This window comes from Pinus tabuliformis, chromosome X, assembly GCF_031772625.1.
Source record: "Pinus tabuliformis cultivar Carrire ecotype Pingquan chromosome X, CPIR1, whole genome shotgun sequence".
In the NCBI taxonomy this organism is placed as follows: domain Eukaryota; kingdom Viridiplantae; phylum Streptophyta; class Pinopsida; order Pinales; family Pinaceae; genus Pinus; species Pinus tabuliformis.
The window spans coordinates 1513394722-1513419851 of NC_142308.1; positions in this window are offsets into that span (position 1 = coordinate 1513394722).

Here is a 25130-nt window from a genome sequence, read left to right on the forward strand (position 1 = left end):
TTGCATGCTAAACACATTGATAAGGGACCCTGCCCTATGACCTTGTGCAGCTAAATGTTGTAAGGAGGGGATAGAGTCAAAACGACAAAATAACATAAGTGTGGTATTGTGGCAAGGAAATCATATCATAGTTATTATGAACCCTAATGTCAAGGCTCAAAAGAACAACATAAATGTGACAATGTTTCCAAAAGCATATCGTAGATATTATGGACCCCAAGGTTCAAAACCCATACCTTTTTACCACCTCCTTTATGTATATATAAAAGTTACCTTTAATACGAGTTGGGAAAGATCCATGAGGGAAAAACACTTCTATAATATTGTGGTCAAACAAAATTATATAAAATCATGTTATATAACTATTTTTAATGCATGGATTTGTATAACAATAAGACATAACAAATAATCATTTCTATAAAAGTAATAGGAGAATATTTGTGACCGTGCTATATAACGTTTTTTTAGTGTGTGGATTTGTTTAACAATAATGCTTGAGATAATTCTCAGGGTAATATTAAAGGGAGTTTCTTTTGGTGTGATTTTTTAGACTTTTCGATGAAAATATTTGAGGTGAAATCTTGATTTGTGTTATTTAAACTGGTTTTTTTACTGTATATGTGGATTCAGCACCCTAAAAAAACGTAGGGCACTTCGATTGTTCACAAGGTACCCATCAAACTTGTGATCCCAATAAATTCTTCCGATATTTTATAGAAATTAGATTGGAAAAACCTACCAAAAAAGCTTGTTAAAAGTCTCACTAAAGACGACTCAATACTAATGTCTCTAGAATTATCTTGAGGTAATAGTAAGAAGATAGAACAAATAAACATTTTTATAAAATTAGTAAATAGGTCTGTATAATGGACATAAGATTTGTGAAACAATACCTTTGTTATACTATACTAACAAGAATGTGTCAATATTTTACTGAGTACTAAGAAATAATAAAAAATTTAGTGCGTGAATTGGAGTTTCATTATAAAATGTATTTTTTGCTTTGTTGTTTGGTTTTGGCACTTCTTTTATTTTTTATTTTGTAAGTTCTCTTTTCACCTTTTTCATTATTCTTTTGTTCCATCTCTTTTTATATTCTTTATATATATATATAGATATATATATATATATATATATATATATATATAGAGAGAGAGAGAGAGAGAGAGAGAGAGAGAGAGATTGTTTACTTGAAGGAATGTAAAAATAGGAACAATAGCAAGCAAGATATTAACTAAAAAACATGGTGTCCAAATTAGTTAGTTAGTTAAATTAAACCAATCATATATTTCATGTTTTTGTAAATATGGTTGATTTGTATGCATGCTATATATAAAAAGTTCATCATGTTTTTCCTCATAGCTAATATGCAACAGGGATTAAGAAAATATAACGTAAGAAAAGAAATGCAATTTTTTTCAATTACTAATTTCATTATAGCTATATGGTGTGGCTCACATTCTTTATCAACATTGTATATGCTCATACTACATAATTATATTGATATTGCCCTATCATTGTTTAATGGTTTTTTAGACATTATAAACTATGCTTAGTATTCCATTCTTTTCAACCATATGATATGTTTACTTTTCTATACCATTGTCTAAAGATAGGGGCCAGTTACAACTATTAATCTTGTTAATAGAATAAGAGAAAATAATTATTTTTTAGGAAAAGATTACACTTTATTCATAATCGTTTGTACCTAGGATACCAAAATGTACATAAAAATATATGTGTCAACAAAATAAATCATATATATATATATATATATATATATATATATATATATATATATATATTCAATCTAGGTTTGGGATCAAATTTCTTAAAATCTAAATCTCTGACCATTTAATATAAATTAATAACATAAACATGATAAAAAAAATATTTTAAGAAACTTAATAACTCTAAATTTGAAATAGATGTTTTTCCTCCATTAATTTTATACATGGAGTATGCACTATAATTTCTTCTCGTTGTCTAAGAGATCATCTAATGGCAAAAGTGTCCTCAGACACGTAATTTTGTTAATTAGAAAAAATAATTACATATTTTATTTTGCAAGAGTTTACACCCGAACAACCAAACACTCTTGCAATGAGCTATTTATAAGCTCCATGTCCTAACTACCTCTAATTATGGATCACTTATGAAATAACGAGTGTCCATTTACAATAAATGCTATTCAAAACAACTAGCTAACAAATCTCCTAAAATAGAGCCTAAGATACGACACTTTTGGAGAGTCATATCTTGTTACAACAATATACTAATTCTAAATCTCTCCATTAAATAACTAAACATTCTAGAATAATAATTATTAGTTTAATATCTTAAATTAATAATTATTTTATTCCAACTTTATAACCTATGATAATATTTTATTTTTGGATCATCTAACATTCCCCCCTATGATCTAAAGATACATTACAACAGATACCAAGTTCATCCCGGAACTTAGTAAATTTTATTCTACCAAGCGGTTTTATGAAAATGTCAGAGATCTGATCTTCGGAAGGACAATAAACTGGTTTGAGGACATCTTTGGCAATAAGAGATCTGATATGATGATACTTGGTGTCCACATGCTTTGTCTTTGAATGAAAAATTGGGTTCTTGGCAAGTTTGATGGTTGACTGGCTGTCAATGAATAATGATGTAGCTTCTGCCTGAGAAATGCCCAAGTCCTGCAAAATTCTGTGCAGCCAAACAATTTCACATGCTGCTTCCCATACTGAAATGTACTCTGCTTCTACTAAAGAAGTGGCCACTGTAGCTTACTTTTTACAACTCCAAGATATTGCTACTGACCCCATGTTCATTAAATAACCTGATGTTGATGCTCGATCATCAATACTTCCAGCAAAGTCGGCATTTGAATATCCACCAAGTACAAAATTTTTAGTCTTTGTGTAAAGAAGACCAAAATCTTTTGTTCCTTGGATATATCAAAGAACTCTTTTGGCTACATTCCAGTGGTTGCCTCGTGGTTCCTACATAAAACGTGAAATAATACTGACTGCATAAGATAGATCAGGATGAATATTTGTCAAATAAATCAAGCTATCAGTCAATTGTTTGTAAGTTGTACTGTCCACCTTTCCCCCCCTTCAAATTTTGAAAGTTTCAAGTTTTTCTCCATGGGGGTGAGAACGGGCTTGCAATCCTACATGCTTAATGGTTGAAGAAACTCTACTGCATACTTACTCCGAGAAATGAAAATATGATGTGGACGTTGGAAGACTTCAACTCCAAGGTAGTAGTGAAGTAATCCCAAATCTGTCATCTTAAAACCTGCATGTAACTCCTTTTTCACGTGTGCAATATGATCATCATGGTTGCCAGTAATGATCAAATCATCTACATACATAACAAGAATTACCATATATTTTCCCTGTTGTCACACATAGAAAGTATCATTAGATTCACTTCGTTGAAAACCAACTTTTTTAAGGTATTCATCCATATTTGCATACGAAGCTTGGGGAGCTTGTTTTAATCCATATAAAGCCTTGATCAATTTGCAGACTTTATGTTCTTGTCCTTCAATTTCAAAACCTGGCGGTTGTGTCATATACACTTCTTCCTGTAAATCCTCATTGAGAAGAGCACTTTTCACATCCATTTGATGAACTTTCCATCCTTTCTGAGTGGCTAATGCAAGTGTTAATCAGATGGTGTTCCATTTAGCTGTAGGAGAAAACGTTTCCTCATAATCAATGCCTTCCTGCTGCGCAAAACCCTTTGTGACAAGTCGTGTTTTATATTTGTCAAGTTCTCCCTTTTGATTATACTTAATTCTGTAAACCCATTTGCATCCTATGGGTTTAACATTTGATGGACAATCAACAAGTTCCCAAGTGTTGTTATAAATTACTGTTTGATATTCTTCAACCATAGCCTATTGCCATTCTTTACGTTTTATTGCTTCTTTATATGTGGAAGGTTTAGTAAAAGCATTTGCTATCAAGGAAAAATTGCCTTCACTTCTATGTGCCCTTCTGGTGCCTATTTTATTCTGCTCATCAAGCTTTACATCCTTCAAAAGTTGAACTGCCCATTTCAGTAGTTGGTGCTCACTTGTTTATGATTCTGAAAAGTCTCCATCATTATAAAGAGGATTAATATAAACTGATGTTATTTGTTCAGGTGAAGAGTCTCGAGAATCATTGTCAGAATAATTGCTACTGCTTGGAGATGCGGATGAACTGCTAGAAGACCCAGATGATGTTGTTGAAGTAGATGGACTGGATGATTCATCCTCAGAGGAAGGAAAATCAAGTTCATACCAATTTGGTGAAGTTGGTTGACTTTGCATATTTCCTTTTCTTTGACTGCCTTTAGTTTCTAAATTTTGAAGAAAATTTTCAATTTCTTCAGCACTCTTACTCTTTGTTTCATCAAAAATAACATCCCTTCTCACAATGAATTTTCCATTGGTCAAAAAACGATACCCTTTCTTCTCACCAGAATAGCTAATCATTGTGCATTTTAAACTTCTTGAGTCAAGCTTAGTTCATTTTTCTTTCAGAACTAAGGCATAACATACTGATCCAAAAACTCTAAGAGGTTTAACTTGAGGTTTGAAATGAAACCAAGCTTCATAAGGTGTGATTCCATCTAAAGAAGCAGTTGGAGATCTGTTTCCTAAGTAGACAGCTGTATGTATTGCTTCTGCCTAATATGTTGGACTTCACCTCTTAAAAGTTAACATGGATTGTGCCATTCCTAACAAAGTGCGATTCATTCTTTCGACTACTCCATTTTCTTGTGGAGTGTAAACATTAGTAAGATGCCGTCTTATGTCATTTTCACTGCAATAAGTTTTGAATTCATTTGAAGTGAATTCTCCCCCATTATCTGTCTTGAGAGTACTTATATTTTGTTTGACTTCATTTTCAACAAGTTGGCGAAAAATTTTAAACTTCTCAAATGCTTCTGACTTGTTCTTCAAGAAGTAAACCCAAGTCATTCTGTTGAAATCATAAATGAATAGTAAAAAATATTTGCAACCACCAAATGAAGTTTGTAGTGGTCCACAAACATCACAGTGAACTAGTTGCAGCCACCTGTTTGCACGCCGTGAACTTGTTGGAAAACTTCCTTGACTTTGTTTTCCATAAATGCAAGCTTCACATTTTGCATTGTCCCTTTTTAAAGTGGGAAGTCCTTTAACCATTCCTTGTTTCCACATTTGAGAAATACTCTCAAAATTTAAATGTCCATATCTTACATGCCATAGTCTTACAGGTGAAATACCTATAGTCACTCCCCCTGCAAAATCAGAATGCCTTGGAATAATTGTCCCTTTCATCTGTAACAATTTTTCATCTTCATAACCTGTCATGGCAGTTTTCAAGCTCTGCTTGACTGAATTAATCTTGACTAAACCATCTTCCATAATCACCTGATGTCCTGCTTGTCAAATCATGACTAAAGAGAGAAATTTTTTCTTAAAAGTTGGTACATACCATACATTGGAAATCATTTTTTCTCCAATGCCACGGAGAAAAACTTTAACTGCTCCTTTTCCATAAGGAGTATGTTTTGTATCATCTACAAGAAAAATAGAATTAAGTTAGCAATCTTGAAAATTCCAAAAAAAATCACGTTGACAAGTCATGTGTTAAGTTGCCCCTGAATCCAAGATCCAGGCATCTTCATAATCACTTCTAAGATGAGATTAAAATTGTGATGTTGGCGAGGAAGTAAAAACATATTCTGAGTTATCATCATCTTGATCATATGCAAATTGTGCTGAGTGCTGCTGAAACTTGGGAATTTTATTAAGAGAAGTTCGACAATCTTTAGCATAATGTCCAATTTTGTTATATCTTCGACACATAATTTGACTTAAGTCTCTTCCTCTTCCTGAAGATTGTCCTCTTCCTCTACTTTGACTTCTATTTTGAGATTGTCCTCTACCTTGATTATTATTTCCTTGTCCTTGAAAATTGCCTCTTCCTTGGTTGTTTCCTCTACCTTGAAAATTACTCCTTCCTGAACTGTTTCCTCTATTAAAGTTGTTTCCTCTGCTTTGGCTTCGACCTCGACTTTGTACATTATGTGTTGCTTGATTCCGATTCCCTCTGCCTTTGCCTTGAGAACTGTCTGTTGATGATTTACTAGTACTGGCCTCTGTGAAGAAAACATCTTCACCAACTTTCTTATTCTTCCGAAAGGTTTTATCATGTTGGGTCAACATTTCGCAGAGCTCATCAAACTTTAGTTTCTCTAATTTCCTAGTTAATTGTAGAGTCTCCGAAAAATGCGTGTAGGAAGAAGGAAGTTAGCAATTACAATTGTGACCATAAAGGTATCATCTATTGCTGGAAAACCAACATTAATGATTTCCTGCCTAATATTCTTCAGTCCTGAGATATATTCAAGAACATCACCTCCTTCAGTCAATTTTTGTTGCAACAATTTTAATTGTAGATCAACTTTCTTTGATTCAGGCTGAGTATCAAAGAGGTCTTTAAAAGTTTTCAAATCAGACCATGCATCTGTAGCATTTTCTATATGGACATACATTTCATCATTGACAAAAGATTTAATAAGAGCTAAGGCTTTGGCATTCTTAACTTCCCATTTTGTTAGTGAAGCTGCATCTCTAGGTTTGTTTGGCTTAATATCTCCATCACATATACCCTACCATAATTCATTGTAAATGTGAGTGCTTTCAATGAGACGGTGCCATGTTTTACAAGTTTTTGTGCCTTCAAGTTTGTCGGAATCAGAAAACAAATTAATCAACTTTGGCATTGTAGCGTTGAAGCTTCGCACCAAGAATCACAACAAAAATGTCAAGATGAGCAACACAACATGCAACATACCACGCAAAAACATGATCTATCGGGGCTTGGCCTTGACCCTCATATAGTCATTGAAGCAGGAGAAAAATGACTGAGCTTTGCTCTTGGCTCTAGTAAATTTTTCAAAAATTACAAGTTAACTTTCAAAATTTGACTCTTACAATGATGCTCTTGCAAACTTGGTAAAACAAAAATTACCCCCCCTCAAAGTAAAAATTATTTTGAGTTACAATATTACTCGTATCTCTCAAATAAAAAAATACAGGTAGAATCACCTTATTACTCCAGAAAAACTATCTCTCCTTTACAAAAAAAGCTTATCTCGCCATTACAAAAAAATGTAGTGAGTGTAACCCCATGGGTGAAACAATAGAACATTGCATTCCAAAGGTGATTTCAAATTTCTTTTAGTACTGATTTAGAGAGCCATTTCAATTACAACCGTTCCACCTCTTTTGATTAATATAAGAAAAATGAACTAAATCAACCCCTTAAGTGCTGACAAAACCTTTATCGCTAAGCTAGTGAATTTTTCTCTGCATTGACAGTGATAAGAAATCTGGCTGCGCTGATGAAATTTTTTTCTACGTTGACAGTGATAAGAAATCTGGCTGCGCTGATGGAATTTTTCTATGCGTTGTCAGTAATAAGAAATCTGGCTTCAAGCTTAGTGCTTCACATATTGCGATGATTCTACAGATAACCAATACACAGAGCTATATCACATATTAATTAAAAGCATGTTTAATTGTTAAGATGTCACTGCCTAGTAAATTTGATTCAAACTTTAGCAAGTTTCAACACTTGTTGCATCCACACATTTATTTCATGCCCAACACGGGTTGTTGTGCTCTATATAATGCGCAAACCTTCATTTTGTATGTCTAGATCAACCTCCATAGTAACTCAAATGCATATGGAGGAAACCATTCATAATCAATTTTATGAACATATGTACTGCGTGACTACCTCAACGTAGATGAGTACCATCTTGCTTTGCCGCAGTCAAGAGGGTAAGCCATTTTTCACACACAAGCTTCCATTTCTGGTCCAAAACGCTTCAGAATCAAGTTCTTTGGCGTGCCAGTTTTGTTCACAATATGTTCTCTTTAGCAGAGAGCTTGATACAAACACTCTCGAATATGTCAAGCCCTCTAGTGGAAAAACGATTCAACTTCTTTCCATGCTTCTGTCCAGATCTGGGTCTGCATGCTTCTGTGATTATTTTTGCTCCTTCCACGCAGTCTTCTAGTAGGTTTCAAAGACAACGCAATACCAAGTCTTACTACGAGCTTTTGGCGTTGAATAGGTCCTTATAGATCATGTCTGGGGTACGATTACTGGTGTAGAGCGTTATCTGAAGAAGAACAAGTAGCAGAGGGAGAGATGGCAGTTTCTCGGATGCAGCAGCTTCATTATTTTCACTAATTTTCTTTTTTTATTCTTTTATAATAATAGAGAAATTGGTTTTCAGATTTAAAAATCTAAAAACAATAATAAAATTTCTTTTCTTTTGAACAAAAAAGGGACAAATTCCATACCAATCATATGCTAAGCAATTCAATGGAGTTTTCCAAAAACTTGTAGAGCTAGAATCTCCTCCTCCAATTCACTGCAGCATGGAGCTCTGATACCACAATAATGGCAGAAGTTTCCTCAGACACGTAATTTTATTAATGAGAAAAAATAATTACATATTTGATTTTGCAAGAGTTTACACCCGAACAACCAAACACTCTTGCTATGAGCTATTTATAAGTTCCATGTCCTAAGTACCTCTAATTATGGATCATTTATTAAATAACAAGTGTCCATTTACAATAAATGCTATTCAAAACAAGTAGCTAACAAATCTCCTAAAATAGAGCCTAAGGTACAACACTTTTGGAGAGTCATATATTGTTACAACAATATACTAATTCTAAATGTCTCCATTAAATAATTAAATATTCTAGAATAATAATTATTAATTTAATATCTTAATTAATAATTATTTTATTCCAACTTTATAACCTATGATAATATTTTATTTTTGGATCATCTAACATCATCTTCCTCATAATATAAAGAGACACGTTAATGGTCCAAGATCGAGATGCACCGGTTAAAAGTAAAATCCCACTCCCTTAATTTTAAATAGCATGGGTTTTACTGAATAAAAATGATGATTCAACTTACACTTATAAATAATAACAAATAATAACTATATTCATTAATGATCCGATGACAAAATAATATATATTTTATAAACCATTAAACAAAAAATAACTCAATATTAATTTTAAAAAACTACCCAACAATCAAAATATATATATATATATATAACAAAATCTATTTATTTGCCTCTTCAAAAACTTTCTCGGTGTTAAATATCTTATTTGGAGTAAATTATATTTTTGAATCATCAAAGAAACAATTAAAAAATCATATATTATAAAGGGCACTCCGATAAACTGTGATCCATAATCAGATTAAAGTTGGACAATAATCGTCCACATGAAAGACGACAGAATTATTCGTTGTTGGGCCGAGAATTGAATAGTTGTTTGATGGTGTTGGATGATGATTAGAGGAGCATTGAACCCTGTTCGCTGGCCTATGATGATGATGAGTATTTTATTCTGTTGGCGTGGCATGGCATGGATGCACGTTGAAGAATTGTTTCAGTGAGGCTTGTATTGTTTGTTTGTTTTGTATTTGCTTATGAAGGCTATCTATCCACATACTTGAGGTTGAAAGTTGCGGATCACGGTATAAGAGGAGTGTGCTCAACACTGTGTTGCAAAGTTACTGGGCGTGCTCGTTGAAGAGAGCGTCTGTTATTCCTGGACCTGTAGTGTTGAGGGAACCTGCAGAGGACCGATAGAAGAGATCTGCGACAAGGAACGACTAGCTAAGACAGTTGCACAGTGGAAGTGTAGTGCATCAGTCCACCTATCTTGCTGCAGAGATCATCGTGGAAGATTGTGGAAAATCATGTGGTGGTGAAGCCTGAAATTGCTGCCTATTGTTGTGATGTGGGTAGAAAGTATATGGGAGTGAAGCTGCATGCGGAAAACAGCCGTGACTGTGGTACTCGCTAGAAGATTGTTGCTACTGATAAATACGTTGTTTGTTGTCCATCGAAGATTTATGTGGTGCGCAAGTGAAGTTGGTGTGGCAAGCTCTAGGCCCACTGGTGTAAAGTTGTGCATGGTTGTTGTTACATGAGTTGAGGGCTAGGCTTGATGTGTTGCATTGGTGTGGCTGGTGTGGATTCTATATGGTTGTTGTAGAAAGAGAATATTGTCGAGTCTGTGTGAGGTTGTTTGAATACTATATCACTTACTGTATTGTCATTGTTGCAGGATATAGGTAGCTAATAGAAGAAGAATGCACAACATTCATGGGTAAACAGAGGAGACTCAAACAGTTTCGAAGAGAATTAAAATAACTGAAGAGAAAGAATGAAAGGGAAGAAGTTGTGAAAGAGTATGAAATTCTCCATCTAAATATATAAATCTGATTTGAGGTGGTCAGAAGAATTTGAAGAGAGAAATTACGGAGGAAATGTGCACCTCTCACGGAGAGAGCAGTCCGACCTCTAGAGTGTCTACACTCAACACACATTCTATTCGTGAGCAAGAAACCTCATACATTTATAAGAACAAAAATTTGTTAGGGAGTTTGAACAACTCCCTAATAAATATGACCTAAACCTTAAATAAGACAACCTAATTTCAACTCTTTACAGCAAGTGACTAATAATGAATTAATTTAGAACTAATTAGATTTCTTCATTATTTCCATGTCTCCCCCTTAATGGAGAAATGAATTTTCTAAAAACATATTGCATGTTGTTCTAAGTCTTACACAATCATGCAAATTTTATTTCAATATCTTCATCTTAACATTTCTTGATGTTAAATAATGATGATGTTTCTTCCTTAATTTATTTTTCTTTAACTGCATGATCCAATTGGGCTCTAGTCTTCTTCTACTATTTTCAACTCTCCACAAGGGTCTAGACACATAGTTTTGTCTTCAATACTTACAGATTCTTGATTAGATTCTTAAGTGGGCTGCTACACTTTACATTCATCTATTCCTTGTTAGGTTGACTGTTTCCTCATTAGATCATAATAATATCTGGTTTAGACTAGGCTCCAATGCATCAAAATACCATGAACATCGTCAAATTTATCCACCATTGTTTCCATTTCTTTATCATCTGAATCATTCATTGATTCACCATTTTCTCATTTCCAAGAGCCTCCACCATTAAGCATGTAACTATAATGTTGCTTTGATGTCTCCATCAATTTGTTCAAAAAGTTTCTTAATCCATTCTTCAATAAGTTATATCTCATAATGGATTTCAACATCTCGAAACTTGCATGTTCCCTTAACCCCTGCTATAGATTTATCTTCATGTTCTTTTGCCTCTACTATTATAATAAGACTCTCAATATGATTTTTTTACTGCTATGGGCACATTATCAACCACTTGGTCTTCTAAAGCAAACAACTATTTATCAATTAACTTATTTTCACTGATAGGATGCAATTTGTCTTCATAAAACAAATATCCATCAACAAATTTTATTGTTGCTACTAATACTTCTTTCTCATCAACAACCATAGTTGTTGAATTTACCACCTCTATTACAAAGAGGCTATTCACTTTCTTCAAATTATTAGCGGTGATTAAGTTCCTCTAAATTTTTATCCCTACAATCTCTCCATCTTTCTATAGATTTTCTACTAAAAATCCTCCTCCATCTTAGTCAACTTTCTCACCCAACTTCATATTGTACATTATTTCAATAATATCCCAAAACAATTTTATCCCTACAATCTCTCCATCTTTCTATAGATTTTCTACTAAAAATCCTCCTCCATCTTAGTCAACTTTCTCACCCAACTTCATATTGTACATTATTTCAATAATATCCCAAAACAATTTTACATTATGTACTTCACCAATTTTATGCAAAATACTAGACAAAATGTTTTCATCCAATATTGAAGTAATAAGAAGCAATGCTACTGCAATTCTTCACATTTTAATTAAAATTTACAAAAGTGTCTCGAACAAATTGCCATAAATCTTCCAAACCAAGCCATCCTTCCATTTTCATTGCTAAAGTTTAAAGTTTTTACCATGAATGATGGAAAAACCGGCAATAATAGTTTCAATATTGCACAAGTTTCTTCAAAATTTTCAGGTTGAATCGAATATATATTTGGCTAAAGCATTTCATACTCTTCTGCAGCTTATACCCTTTCATTCTTTCTCCTCAGTTGTTTTAATTCTCTTGGGCACTGTTTTAGTCTCCTATGCTGACCCATGAATGTTGTGCATCTTCTTCTGTAAGCTACCTATGGCCCGCAACAACAATATAGTCAATCATATAGTATTCAATCAACTTTACACACAGACTCAGTCATCTTCTCTTCGTGTAACAACCATATACAATACACACCTCATCTCAGCTAGCAAAAACTACGCGCGACTTTACACCAGTGGTCCCAGAGCTTGTTGCACCAACTTCACTTGTGCACTACACAAATCTTCAATGGACAACAAACAACACATTGAGCAGTAGCAACAATCTTCTAGCAGGTACCTCAGTCACACCTATTTTCCACAAGCAGTGTGCCCGCACATGCACTTTCTACCCACGTCACAAAGGTACGCAACAATTTCAGGCTTCACCACTAGGCGATTTTCCACAAAATTCCATGGTGATCTATGCAACAAGAGAAGTGGACCGGTGCACTACACGTTTGCTGCGCAACTGACTTAGATAGCAGTTCCTATTTGCAAATCTCTTCTATCAGTCCTTTGCAGGTTCCATCAACACTACAAGTCCGCGAACAACAGATGCTCTCTTCAACAAGCACAGCCAGTAACTCTGTAACACTATGTTTAGCACATGTCTCTTGCACAGTGATGAATGGATTTCAACCACAAGTATGTGGATATATAACCTTCAACATTACAAACAAATAGAAAACATACAAATAATACAAGCCTCACTGAAACAATTCTTCAGCGTGCATCCACACCACGCTACCATAATAAAATACTCATCCCAATTGACATTGAATCATCTGGCACAAGTTCCAACACATAGGCCAGCGAACACGGTTCAACGAAACAACTATCGAGCTCCCAGTCCACAACTTTCAACAATACACCATAAGCAATTATGATCACTTCAAACACAGGTCCACAGGTCCCCCACCTCAGGTATTCAACATTAAAACTCCATCGATGAGTTGGCACACATACCCACTCTTCGTGAACTCACTGCTGGCAACTAGTAGCAAAAAAAAAACAAACACCTCCAACATGGTCGCTCACACCACAAATGTTGGCTTCTCACTAGGTTACAAGTTGGCTGGACCACTCTTGGCTTTACTCGACTCACACAACCCTCAGCTAACACTTGGTTCACTCGAACCTTGGCTTAGAAACATTTACACTATCTTCATCCTCACGCTGGCTTCTACAACAGAACAATCTCAAGAAAATCTCATCACGAATTGCTTCAACTCTAGGGTCAACACTAAGCACTAACAACATCTAAGGTTGATTCAAATAAAAAGCTAAGAGTGACAAGCTGTAGCAGTAGAGAGGATTTATAGCATCATAAATTCTCATACCCTGATCCCATGTAGCTTAAAACAAATTTATTCTACCACACTTATTGCACACGGGAAAGGAAAAACGAAGGTTCACTTGGGTCGCATGCCACAGAGCTTCACAATTTTACACAAGGCACACAACATAATACACATAGCTCAACTCTCTCCCAGTAGAAACAGATGCACGACATACTCAACCTCTGCACAAACTCACCCAACGCTCACCTGACATGGATACCATGTTAAAATTAAGGGGAGAAATTATGGAAGAAATGTGCACCTCTTAAGTGAGGCCAGCTCAACCTGGAGAGTTCATGCACTCAGCACACATTCTATTTATCAGTAAAAAAAAAATCTTATATATTTATTAGATTACAAATATGCTGAGGAGTTTGAACAACCCCTAATAAATACTATATATGAATCCTAAATAATCCTAAATAAGACAACACAATCTCAATGATCTATAACACAATCTCAACAATTTATAACAAAGGGCTAATAATGAATTAATATAGAACGAACTATTATTTCCAAGTGGAATTATTCGTACCTTAATGTTGGCAAAGTTAGGTGGAAGTCAAAATCTAACTATACTTCAACACTATATTCCACTTCCATTGTGATAAAAGTGAAAATAGAAAATACTATCAATTTAAACATAACAATTTTTCCATAGTTTTCCTTTAACGTGTGATGTCTGAATATTAATGTTCACAGTGGAAGTGTGCTGCCCAAATTTTAAATCATCGGGATTGCTTCTAAAATTTACACTCATTTTAGTGTTATCCTTTTTCTATATATTGCTTTCTATGTAAGTGGAATGGAAATTATTCAACAAAATAGAATAATATGAACGTACATATTTTATGATCAATATAATACAGTAAAATGCCCACACGCATTACGTAGTATCCGCTCTCTTTCCAATCCACTACACCATTTCCTCGAGATAGGACATGGACATAACGACCAATCAAGGTGAGCTTTGTGTTAGAGTCCGTCTAGTAGCCCTCCATCAGCGACCAAATCTCTTTGCATTTGCATAAGTAGGTGTCTCATTAGTGTCATCTTATTGCATTCCATTAGGCATGCCATAACTATGATGGAGGAGCTGGTGTCTTTATTCCCCTCTTGGCACTGCTGGATCAAGTTGTTTCAGTCATTAAACTGTTCAAGGTTACTTGTCTTTGTCTTTAGGTCAAAATTTTTAGGTCTAGGGTTGAGGTCAACTTTGTCTTCAAGGTCATGTCTCTGAAGGTCAATAAGTGCCCAGCAAGCCAGAGGGATGATTTTCAAAGTGTTTCTTCGAAAAATTTCATCTTGTACAGTTAATTTTCACCTTGGATTTAAAAACCATGTTTTTAAAGCCAAGGTCATTTCTCAAAATTTTGTAAAAATTGTAAAAATTCAAAATGATTCAAAGGACAGTATGTAACCCTGGCTCCCTTGTCAAGATCCCTCAGATGCTATCCCTGCAAAAATTATCAAAGAAAAGCATCAAATCAATCAATTTCAGGACAAAAGGAAACCAAAAAAGTCAAGTTTATAAAGTGTCATGGAAAAACATTATAAAATGGGTTATGACATGAAATTAATTCAAACAAGGCTATAAAAGCCCTAACCTCCCTCCATCAAGCCTCATTGTGCATTCAAGTGAGAGATCAATTGTTTCCAAGAGAGTTTGAGCGGATTGTGTGAGTTGGGAAGGCACGCGACCCATTGAACCAGGCGCGCGACCCGTTGGAGGCACGCGACCCGTCACGCGCCCTATGCCAGTGTTAAGTTATAACGCACGCGACCCGTTGAAGGCGCGCGACCCATCAGCACTCTCTCTGCCAAAACCGCCAGCAAACTTGCCAAGGAACCACAAATTGCCAAATTTTGCAAGCATTCTAATCAGCAGTTTACAAAGCAGAAACAACAGTATATTTCAGCCACTTTGCTCCTAAAACAATGTCAGAAACCGAAACCAATTATGAGCAAAGTGATGACCATGCGTCAGCTTCAGAGTTTGAGGTACAGAGGAGGCCTCACAAGGGTGGAAAGGGCGGTCATCATAGGAGAGAGGAGCCCACCTCTTTGACCGATTTGCAGGCTTGTCCAATGGCAGTATCATGCTTCCGTTATATGTCTTGCTATGAGTTTTGCGAGAGGATCTCTCGGATTCAGCATCACAGGGAGTTGGCTCGCTTATTTGTTTTGCATTTGCATGATGGACATGTGAACCTTGCCGGGGTGGATTTTACATTGCCACCCGAGGTGATTGCTCAAGCCACAGGGATACCTAATGTCGGAGAGGTGTGGAATAAGCGCAAGATGTTGGATAGTGTTCAGTATGAGCCTTTCATTAGACCTGCATTCATGAGACACTTGACGGGTGTATTTCCCTTCAGATTTTTGAGGAGTGAGTATGCCCCCATGATGAAGTTTATCATGCTCTATTTCACCTGTGAGGGCAGATTTTCACAGGTATATTCGTACCATATTCACGTGTTGATGCATTTCACACGGGTACGGATGATGAACATCCCTGTTTTCTTGTGCCGAAACATTGAGAGGATGGTGCCCTTGATGCAGAGGAAGAGCCCAGCACAGCAGTATAGGAACCTCTATCATTATGGTTTGATTCAGCTTATGGTCATACATCAGTTGGCTCAGCAGGGCATCCCATGGGAGGAGTTTATCTCTCGTGAGCTTTTCACAGCACCACCACCACCACATCCTGAGGTTGTTCACGAGGAGGGAGGACCATCACAGCAGCATGACACCCCCGTGACTAGATATGTCAGCTCTTTTCCATTGGTCACTTATCAGAGAGGCCAAAGGGCCTTATTTGCAACAGCTCGGCGAGTATTTTCTCCACAGCAGGTGGAAGGGGTCTCGCCTTCTTCATCAGCTCAGCGAGTGCTATCTTCACATCACATGGAAGGGGCCTCGCCTTCTTCAGCAGCACAGGCAGCACAGAGGGGCAAGCAGCCCATGATCGAGGAGGGAATGACTGGTGATCCCGACATTGATATCATTGATCTTGATACCCGCTCTCCTACCACGGAGCTTCATCAGGTCATTCAGCAAAAGGAGGCCGAGAACCGCTTGTTGCAGCAGAAGTTAGAGATGGCACAGTGGAGGATCACCTATTTAGAGCAGTGCAACAAGCAGTTGGAGGATGAGCAAACTCTTAATGAGTTGTGGAGGATTCGTAGTGACCGCAACTTGAATCGAAGAAGACCCGGTGATTTAGTACCCGTTGAGCGAGAATCTATGCTTATCCGGCTCAATGATCATTTGGGGAGGCTGTTGGCCAAGGCCAACCAAGATAAGAAATAAGAAATTTCTTAGAAACATGAAGAATCATTATTGGGCACAGATGCACGTGTGCAAGGCGAAGATGAAAGTGCTCCAAAGGCGGTTGGCCAAAGCACAAAAGCAAAGAAAAAGGTCCGACCCCCTCCAAATCTTGGCCGAGGCTTCCTTGAAGGAGCATGGCACTAAATAGCTCAGCCCCAGCACAAATTCCAAGAAATTTTGAGCATTTTGGGTCATTTTTGGTTTTTTCAGGCAAAAAACAGGTTTTGTCCCCTCAACGGGTCTCACCCCCCGCACGACCCTTTCATTTGGCTACTTTGTTCCGGGAAAACTCAGCATTTATGGATTTGTCATGAAATGTTACACATGCTCACCCATTTCTAAGAGATTTTATGAAGGTTTGGGCCTCCAGAAAGTCAAAAAACAAGCAAAAAATGACTTTCTGCCACATTTTTGACACACAGAAAGCAGTCTTGGGAGATTGCAATTTTGGAGGGGTAAATGACTACCAAATTCAGAAATTCTACTTGGACTGGAAATAGACATCCAGACCTTTCCAACAAGCCTACTCTTGCCCCATTTGGACACCTGGAAGTGCCCCAAAAGTGCTCTCAAAGGCGCACGACCCGTTCAGGAATGGCGCGCGACCCATCAGGCAAATTGCTCATGATTTCAGCCTACAGCTCAGCAAAACACAGTTTTGAATATGTTTGACTTTTTGGAATTGATTTTTATCCTCCTTGTTGTAAATGATGTAATTTTATGTCACTTTTACACTTATGTATCTCTTCTAGAAGATTCATTCATGAGATAGGTGAAAATTAAATGAATGAATTGGTTTCCTAGCTTATAGAGGCAAGTTGTTTTGACTGCCTAGTTTTCAGTGCTTAGTTTAGAATTGGTTGAAACAGCTCCTAGGATAGTGAGCTCGACCCCTAGAGGCAGGGAAAGATGTTAGATTATCTATATTATGTACACTCTTGCTCATTTTCATGGTTGGGCTCTTGAGGGAGAAGCTCTTATTGTATTATTCACTGTATCTCTGCAATTTTTGGCAAAGGAAGACAAGGGTTTTGCAGTCCTTTTTGGGATTCTTGTGGTCACATGTATTGGTTGTGTGTTTTTCTTTGTACTTTTAAGTGTGTTATGTGAATCATTTCCTTACTTTTCCTTCTGCAAATTAGGCAAATGAAGTGTTAAAGTAGAATTCATGACTGTCATGCTCTGCTTTTAAGTTTGCTTAATATCAATGTTTTCAACTGTTTAAAGGGAATTCAAGGTTATTTCTTGCTCTCCTTAACTCCTCACCAGTCATTATCATCCATCCATCTCTATCAAAGGCATCAATACTGTTTCCTACCTCGCCCCAAAGAACTCCCTGCGAAAACTGTGTCCAATCCCGACACCCGAAATTGCCATTCCCCAATTTTCCACCAAAACTTTAAAAATCCCAAATTTAAACCTCTTGATCAGTTTACTAGCCTAAAATCAGTGTTTTCCTATTGGTCATCTCGCCCGTTGAAGATCTTTACTGATATAGACCGGAGAGAGCCCTCTCCTGCCCCGTAGGGCTAGCTACGAGGCTAAGTGGTTTGATGTTGCCTTGAAGTTTACCTTTCTCAGCCTGAGGTGAAATTTCAAGCGTTAACACTTTGTATGCAACATTGAGGTTTATTTAGTCCAATCATAAATCTAAATTAAGTAGGAATTTGTTGTAGATTTGTGTGTGGTTACAAAGCCACAGGGTCAAGGAGATAGAGAGGAGAAAACACAAAATTTTACGCAAAAATAATAACATGAGTTATGACTCTTCAATTGATCACACAAATTTAACTCAATTTGACTTGATTATAATTAACCTAATGAAAGATATTTAAACGTTTCAACTAGTGGACTCGCCAAAAATAACTTAACACTAAAACATGCACTAAATTTGGACTTCTCCAAATATAGATTGAACTCAACCTAACTTACGCTTAACTCAGTGACCTAACACTCTAAATTTGGAATGCACTTAACTCAACTTATCTTTTCATGTATCACTCGATTTGGATCTTGATATCTCTTCATGCGGGAGTAATTACTATTTTCAACACTCCCCCTAACTCAACATAACTCAAACATGAATCACCATGAATCAACTATGCCTATTGGTCTATGTCTCAGCTAAGCTTATAGCGACCCAAAAATTTTACAATTTCACATTTCCTTTTTCATTTCATCTAGATCTTATATCCTCGGAATTGCTTCATTCTCTATTGTGCATTCTTGTTGTGGGCTCCATATCTCTTTACCTGTTGTTGCTACAATTTTTCTTTGATTAGTCTTGTATTGTTCTGAAAAAAATTTGATCATGTATTCTACAACTTCCTCTTCAAATATTTGTTTAACCATGGACTGTTTCCATGACTTTTCACGTTGAAATTGTTATTTTTTCTCTACTTCTTGTGCTTCATATTCTTGACTTTATTTCTACCATATTTCTTGATAGAAGAATCTTATCTCTTCTTAACTCTATTGCTAAAAAATGGTCTTAGTGCATTCTTCCTTGTTTTCTAGAACTTCCAAGTCCTTCTCTTCACTTTCATCATTAGGTATTATTATATTTTTCCTGTACTCTATGCACTTAAGATTAATGTTAGAAATATATTATTTATTCTCTGCATTGAGAGCTTCCTTCTCTACATTATCTTCCACTCCAATACAAGCATCTCCTGCTACAAACATGTTTTCTTCTGCCTCGCTTCAAGTCACAAGTGTGCTTCTCTCACCAAATAACAACATATCAATGCATTCTTTCTATTGCATCATGTGCGACACTCATCACCATTTAAATTATCTTCACCAAATTTAACATCAATAATTCGAGTTGTTAGATCCACCAAACCACTTGTTGTTCTATTGATAGCTTTCTCTATGCCAAACTCAATTGTTGTTTTTTCACACACTTCTTCACGAGTAGTTTCAACTGTTTCATAGTCTTCTGTGACATTGGAAACTTCAATTTTCAATACTCCATCAAACATTGCACTTACCATATTGTCACAATTAATCCTTGTATCACAAATTTCATTACCATAATGTTGATCCACCCTATTACTGGTTATCCAAACATGCACGTGCTCATTCATAATCAACTTCACCAAATTCATCAGCTGCAACTCGATTCACCAATGCACATCTCACTTTGTAGTCATCATCCACATGTGTTTCATCATAGTAGGATTCACCATCATGTGCACCATTCATGTTATAGTGGAGTCCTTGAGCATTTATATGTTCTTGCTTTGTTTTAGACATAAAGGCTTCAACTTCTCTCTTTGCAATCTTTGTTGCATCTTCTTCATCCATATCCATGTCTACATAATGGGTTTGAATTTCATAGTCTCCAAGACCATCATCCACTTTTGAGTGGGATTCTCTAAGCCTTGTTGTCCTCTCAGAGTCTCGTTCAACTACTATCAGATTTACATGTGACTCAACAAATTGTGACACATCTTGCTGCTGCATGTCACTCCCCCTTGCACCAAATTCTTCTTCCAAGATCTTCCATTCTTACTTGGAAGTTGTAACTTTTGCTACATTGCACAAAACTTCTCATCCAATGTCTATTTTATAAATTTCAATACTAAAGCATCGCATACATCATCATATGGGTTATTAGGTTGGTACTCAATTAACTCCTTAGCTTGAAGAAAAAATATCATTTTGATATCCCAAAGTTCAAAATATTCGCTAGTAAACATAGGAGGTGGTAGTTGACCAAAGCTACACCAATCAACTTTGATTTCATCTTTGTTTTCTACTACACTACTTAGTTCCTCAACGCGTCCTGAACGTCGCTAAACATGGCAACGATCTTTGCCTCTCATTTTCGATTTTTTCTTAATATTCTGTGGCCCACGGTTTTTGTATTTCCTCTATCTTATAGCTTTTTTCCTATTTGTATGAGGTTTTCTTCCATATTGCCCCGAAAAAAAAATGATTTTTAATATACACTCTCGTAAGGGACAATCTCCACCCAAAAAAAATTGTCATGCTTGACCAAACACCAAAATATTTACAAATATATATATACTTTTGCAAAGCCCTAAACTCACTTTCAACAAAACATTTTTTGAGAAAAAAAATATATTGTTCCTTATATATTAAAAATGAAAATACATATACATAGCTCTTTGTCCTTTTTTCTCATCTAAAGTCTTTCAAAAAAAATTGAACATTTCAACCTATCTCTTACATTAACATATAATTCCAAAATCAAAACAAACTACAGCTCTACCTAACTGTTACATTAACATATGATTAGAATTCCAAAATATATCCATTAATTACCATACAGTTTTTTCTTTTTCCCTTTGAATCAAATAAAATACGGTTAAAACTATTAGTTTCCACATGAATTCCAAAAAGGTCTGGCCTGCATATTCTTTTGAGGTATAAAAAATTTTGGAATAACCTTTACCTTGGAACCAACGTTGACATTTAAAACACTTATATTTATTCAGAAACTTCGGCGAAAACCAGTGATCATGGTTTATGCAATCAGGGATTCGATCCTCTAGAAAAAACGACAAGCTAGGGCTTAATGCTGGGTGGTGGCTGAAGAAAAAAACTTTTTTATTCTCGCTCGTTGTGACTTATTCTCACTCGTTGTGACTTAATTCTCTCATTGTGCCGCTCTGCGGTTTATTCTCATTCTTCTTCAAACCTTTCTCTCATGCCAATTTGTTTGAGAGAGGGGAAAAACAAATTTAACGTTACATATGAATTGAGGCTTTTTTATGGATCAGATAAATTTGATTCAACTTGACTTGATTAGAATGATGTAATTAAGAGTATTTAAAAATTGTCAATTTGCCTTTATTACAATCTATAAAGATTATTTGAATTTTTTTGAATTCTCTTTCAAAATAACTTAACATATACACATATTGAATTTGTACTTTTCTAAATATAAAAATACAAAATGAAATCAACACCATTCACACGTAACTTAGTCAACTCGCATTCTAAATCTAAATTACACTTAATTAATCTTATCTCTTCATTCATCACTCTACTTGGATCTAGCTAGATCTTCTTACATGAGTAATTGTTGAGCTTATCTTGATTGCAGGTTGCTCAAACATGTTGACATGGCTAACAGGCCCCATCCGTTTTAGTTGCTGGTTCCATTAATAAGTTCATTTAATACTTTCGATATTCTGACAACTCCTCAGCGCCCTTGAGTTTCTATACCTCGACAACTCTGACTCCCAGAAGCCGTGGATAAGACATGAACTTAAATGCATTCAATGCTACCTCTGCACCAAAGGATTTCAAAATTCAAATGCCTTCCCGCCTGAGATTTCAAATTGAAATATTGCATGTGGAATATTTGTAAGAGATTATTGATTAGGGAAGAGATGGTTCTCTACTTCATTGTGAGCCTCTTGTGCACCAGCTTTGGCACTGTCCCCCACTACAACAACATCCAAGGGAACTCCATAATGGACATATGCAAGAGGTTCCTCATGGCGAGATCTCTTCTCCATTGGCTGCACGTGAAATTTGTCAAGTTGAGGGGCATGGATATGATTTGGGATCAAATCTAGGCATTTAGGCTATGTCATCTCCCTTCACAGCACCGCTAAAATCTCCAACACCATATTATGATCTCCACACTTTTAAAATCAAAGTTTATATTGGGAATATAAAACTATTTTACTTGATTATGTTCCCTTTTAATTGATGTTCCCGTGCAAGTGACGATACAATTCAGTAGCGTTGAAGGAAAAAAGTAGAGGATTAATTTGAGCAGAACCAAAATAAGATGTTGATACGCAAGTTATTAAAAGAGGTTTTGGATGTCGGATCCCATTTACGGGTTATTATATTCTAGGATATGTATTTGGTGAGGCCAATGTAACCGAACAAAGAAAATATTCCCAGGGTCCATTCCACTAATTCCAACCGAATACCAAATTTAGTGTAACAATATAACACGTAAAACAATTTTTTTTTAACTTATACTCCCTAACCTTACTAATCAGTAAATATCTCAATTAATGATTCTGGTCATAGGATGGGTTTTAAGCTTTATTAATACACCATCCTCTACACCTAATCTACCCTGGGAGTACTCCCCGATAACATGCTTCTCATCAAATGCAATGTAATGAACTGTAGATTGGGCTGACACCTGCAGCTTTGTTAATTAATGATCAATTGGACTTCGGCTGAAGGGTCGGGATTACGGAAGCACTTGGCATACATTACAATGTAGGATCTGTTGAAGATCTATGACTCTCATGTTCTTGGAATTTACCTCTGTGAATGTTTTGGGTTTGTTGTAAATGATTTTTTCATTTGGGTAATGCAAAGGGGAGTCTATAGCTCGGCTTCGAAACTTGACTGTGCTTTTGTTAGAGAATGGCAGTGTAACTCGACCTCCTAGACTCAATAGGTCCATATGACATCCAGGTAATGCATTGTGAGTTTGGTTTGCAAAATCCCCTCTGTCACTTTTGATTTCAACATGAAACATTCCTTTTCAGCTTATTCGGCTCTCAGCATGTAGGTGCCTTGTTTAAGTGATGGTCTACTCGCTCTAGGGGAGATGAGGTCAGGAACCTATGATGTTCTGGAGGTAATGAGCCAACAAGCTGTAAGAATGTTTTCTATTATATTCTGACTACAAGGAGCCACTAATGACTGTAGCAGGGTCTCCAGGTGCCTCTTCGCCTCCTTCCATCCTGAGTTTCTCCATCTCAGGTACGAGTGAACCCTGAACCTTTTTCCTTTGTTCAATGTTTAATCTAAATTTGTTCAGGGTTTAACTCCCTTGTTTTTGTGAGCATAGGTAAGGTTCTACAGGTGTGTTTATAGAACGCTCTGGCGAATTACCTCTTAGAAGATATTCTTAGACTTCGATTGAATGAGAAATTGTTTCATCTTGTTTCCTTTAACTTTCATGCCACGGCTCAAGCCAGGTTAGATCTGTAGTTGATATAAGAGAATGGACAAGGATTTAAAATTTTATTTATGCAGAAGCGGAACAACTCTCTGAATAGACGTGAAATGGACTTATTTAAGGGTTTAACCCCACTTTGGTTATTTTAGTTCTATTTCTGCATCTAAATGCTGATAACAGTTGTATAATCTGGTTTCATTTGTTTTTATTTCGGTTGGTCAACTCTCTTTGTTGCATCTGGTCTTTTATTCTTAGTTGAATGTGTATAGAGTTCATGATATAGTTATTGTGAGTCGAAGGTTCTCGTCTTTAATGTTTGAAACCTGGGGGGTTGGTTCACGGTGGTTCCCTCGGAACTCGACCCAAAGCCATGAAGAACCCTTTTGCAGATTTCCTCTATCATTTACTATAGTTCAAATTAGAGCTCATGTCATTCTATAATGAAATGATTTTTCATGTGATGATTTCACGAATGAAGTTTCATTTGCATTTGCATTTAACTATGAAGGATATATCTTATTCGGGCTCACTGCTTTTCAGAAGTATTGTTAAATGTGTCTGTTGAGATTTTATGGTTCCAAAATGTACACTGTTAGTTTATTTTAACACATGCTTAAATTTTTAAGGTTCATAACATGGTTTGAATATAAATCTAATAATTGTTCTAAACACCATAAATTGTTCTTTTGTTAACTTCTCTTATTCACTGATGTGTTAGCATTCTGAAATAGTATGGGGTTATCTCCTAGAGAAGTAAAGCTACATGCATTCCTTCATTATTATTCATCAATGTATGAGGAAAAGACAGAATATAACTATAAGTAAGAGAAATAACAGAATATATTTAACAGTATAAAACGACATATTGTCCCTAGTAATTTGCTCTATTGTTAACTGCTCATTACTGAATGTCAATAACCATTTTCAATTAATGATGATCAAGCATAGAATCTACTACTTATATGTCTCTTCTGTATTTATAACTGTGTAAGTATCTACTTTCCATGGAAGGTCTCACCACCCAATCATAGATCTGGCCATTACATCCACGATCCCCCTCTGAGCTCTTCCTACCCCTGACAATCGATAAGTTGGTTGCAGTTCGATATCTTAGGCATCATGACCATGGTCCAGCCTAAAGTCTCATATAATTTCGACTGTAATCCACAATTTTTCCCATTGGTTAATTTATCCAGCTCAAAGAAAATCTGGGTAGCATAATTCTTGCTTCCCTACCTCTGTACTTTTCCAACATCCTTAGGGTTCTGCCACTTTCCCCTTTTAAGGAAATAGATAAGCAACTATTTCTAACTATCTCAGGAGTTATTTAACTCATTCTTTCAGTTCTTTGACAAACTGTTTAAATTTTTTAATTAATAAATAACAATATATGTTCTGGCTTCTCAGCCTTA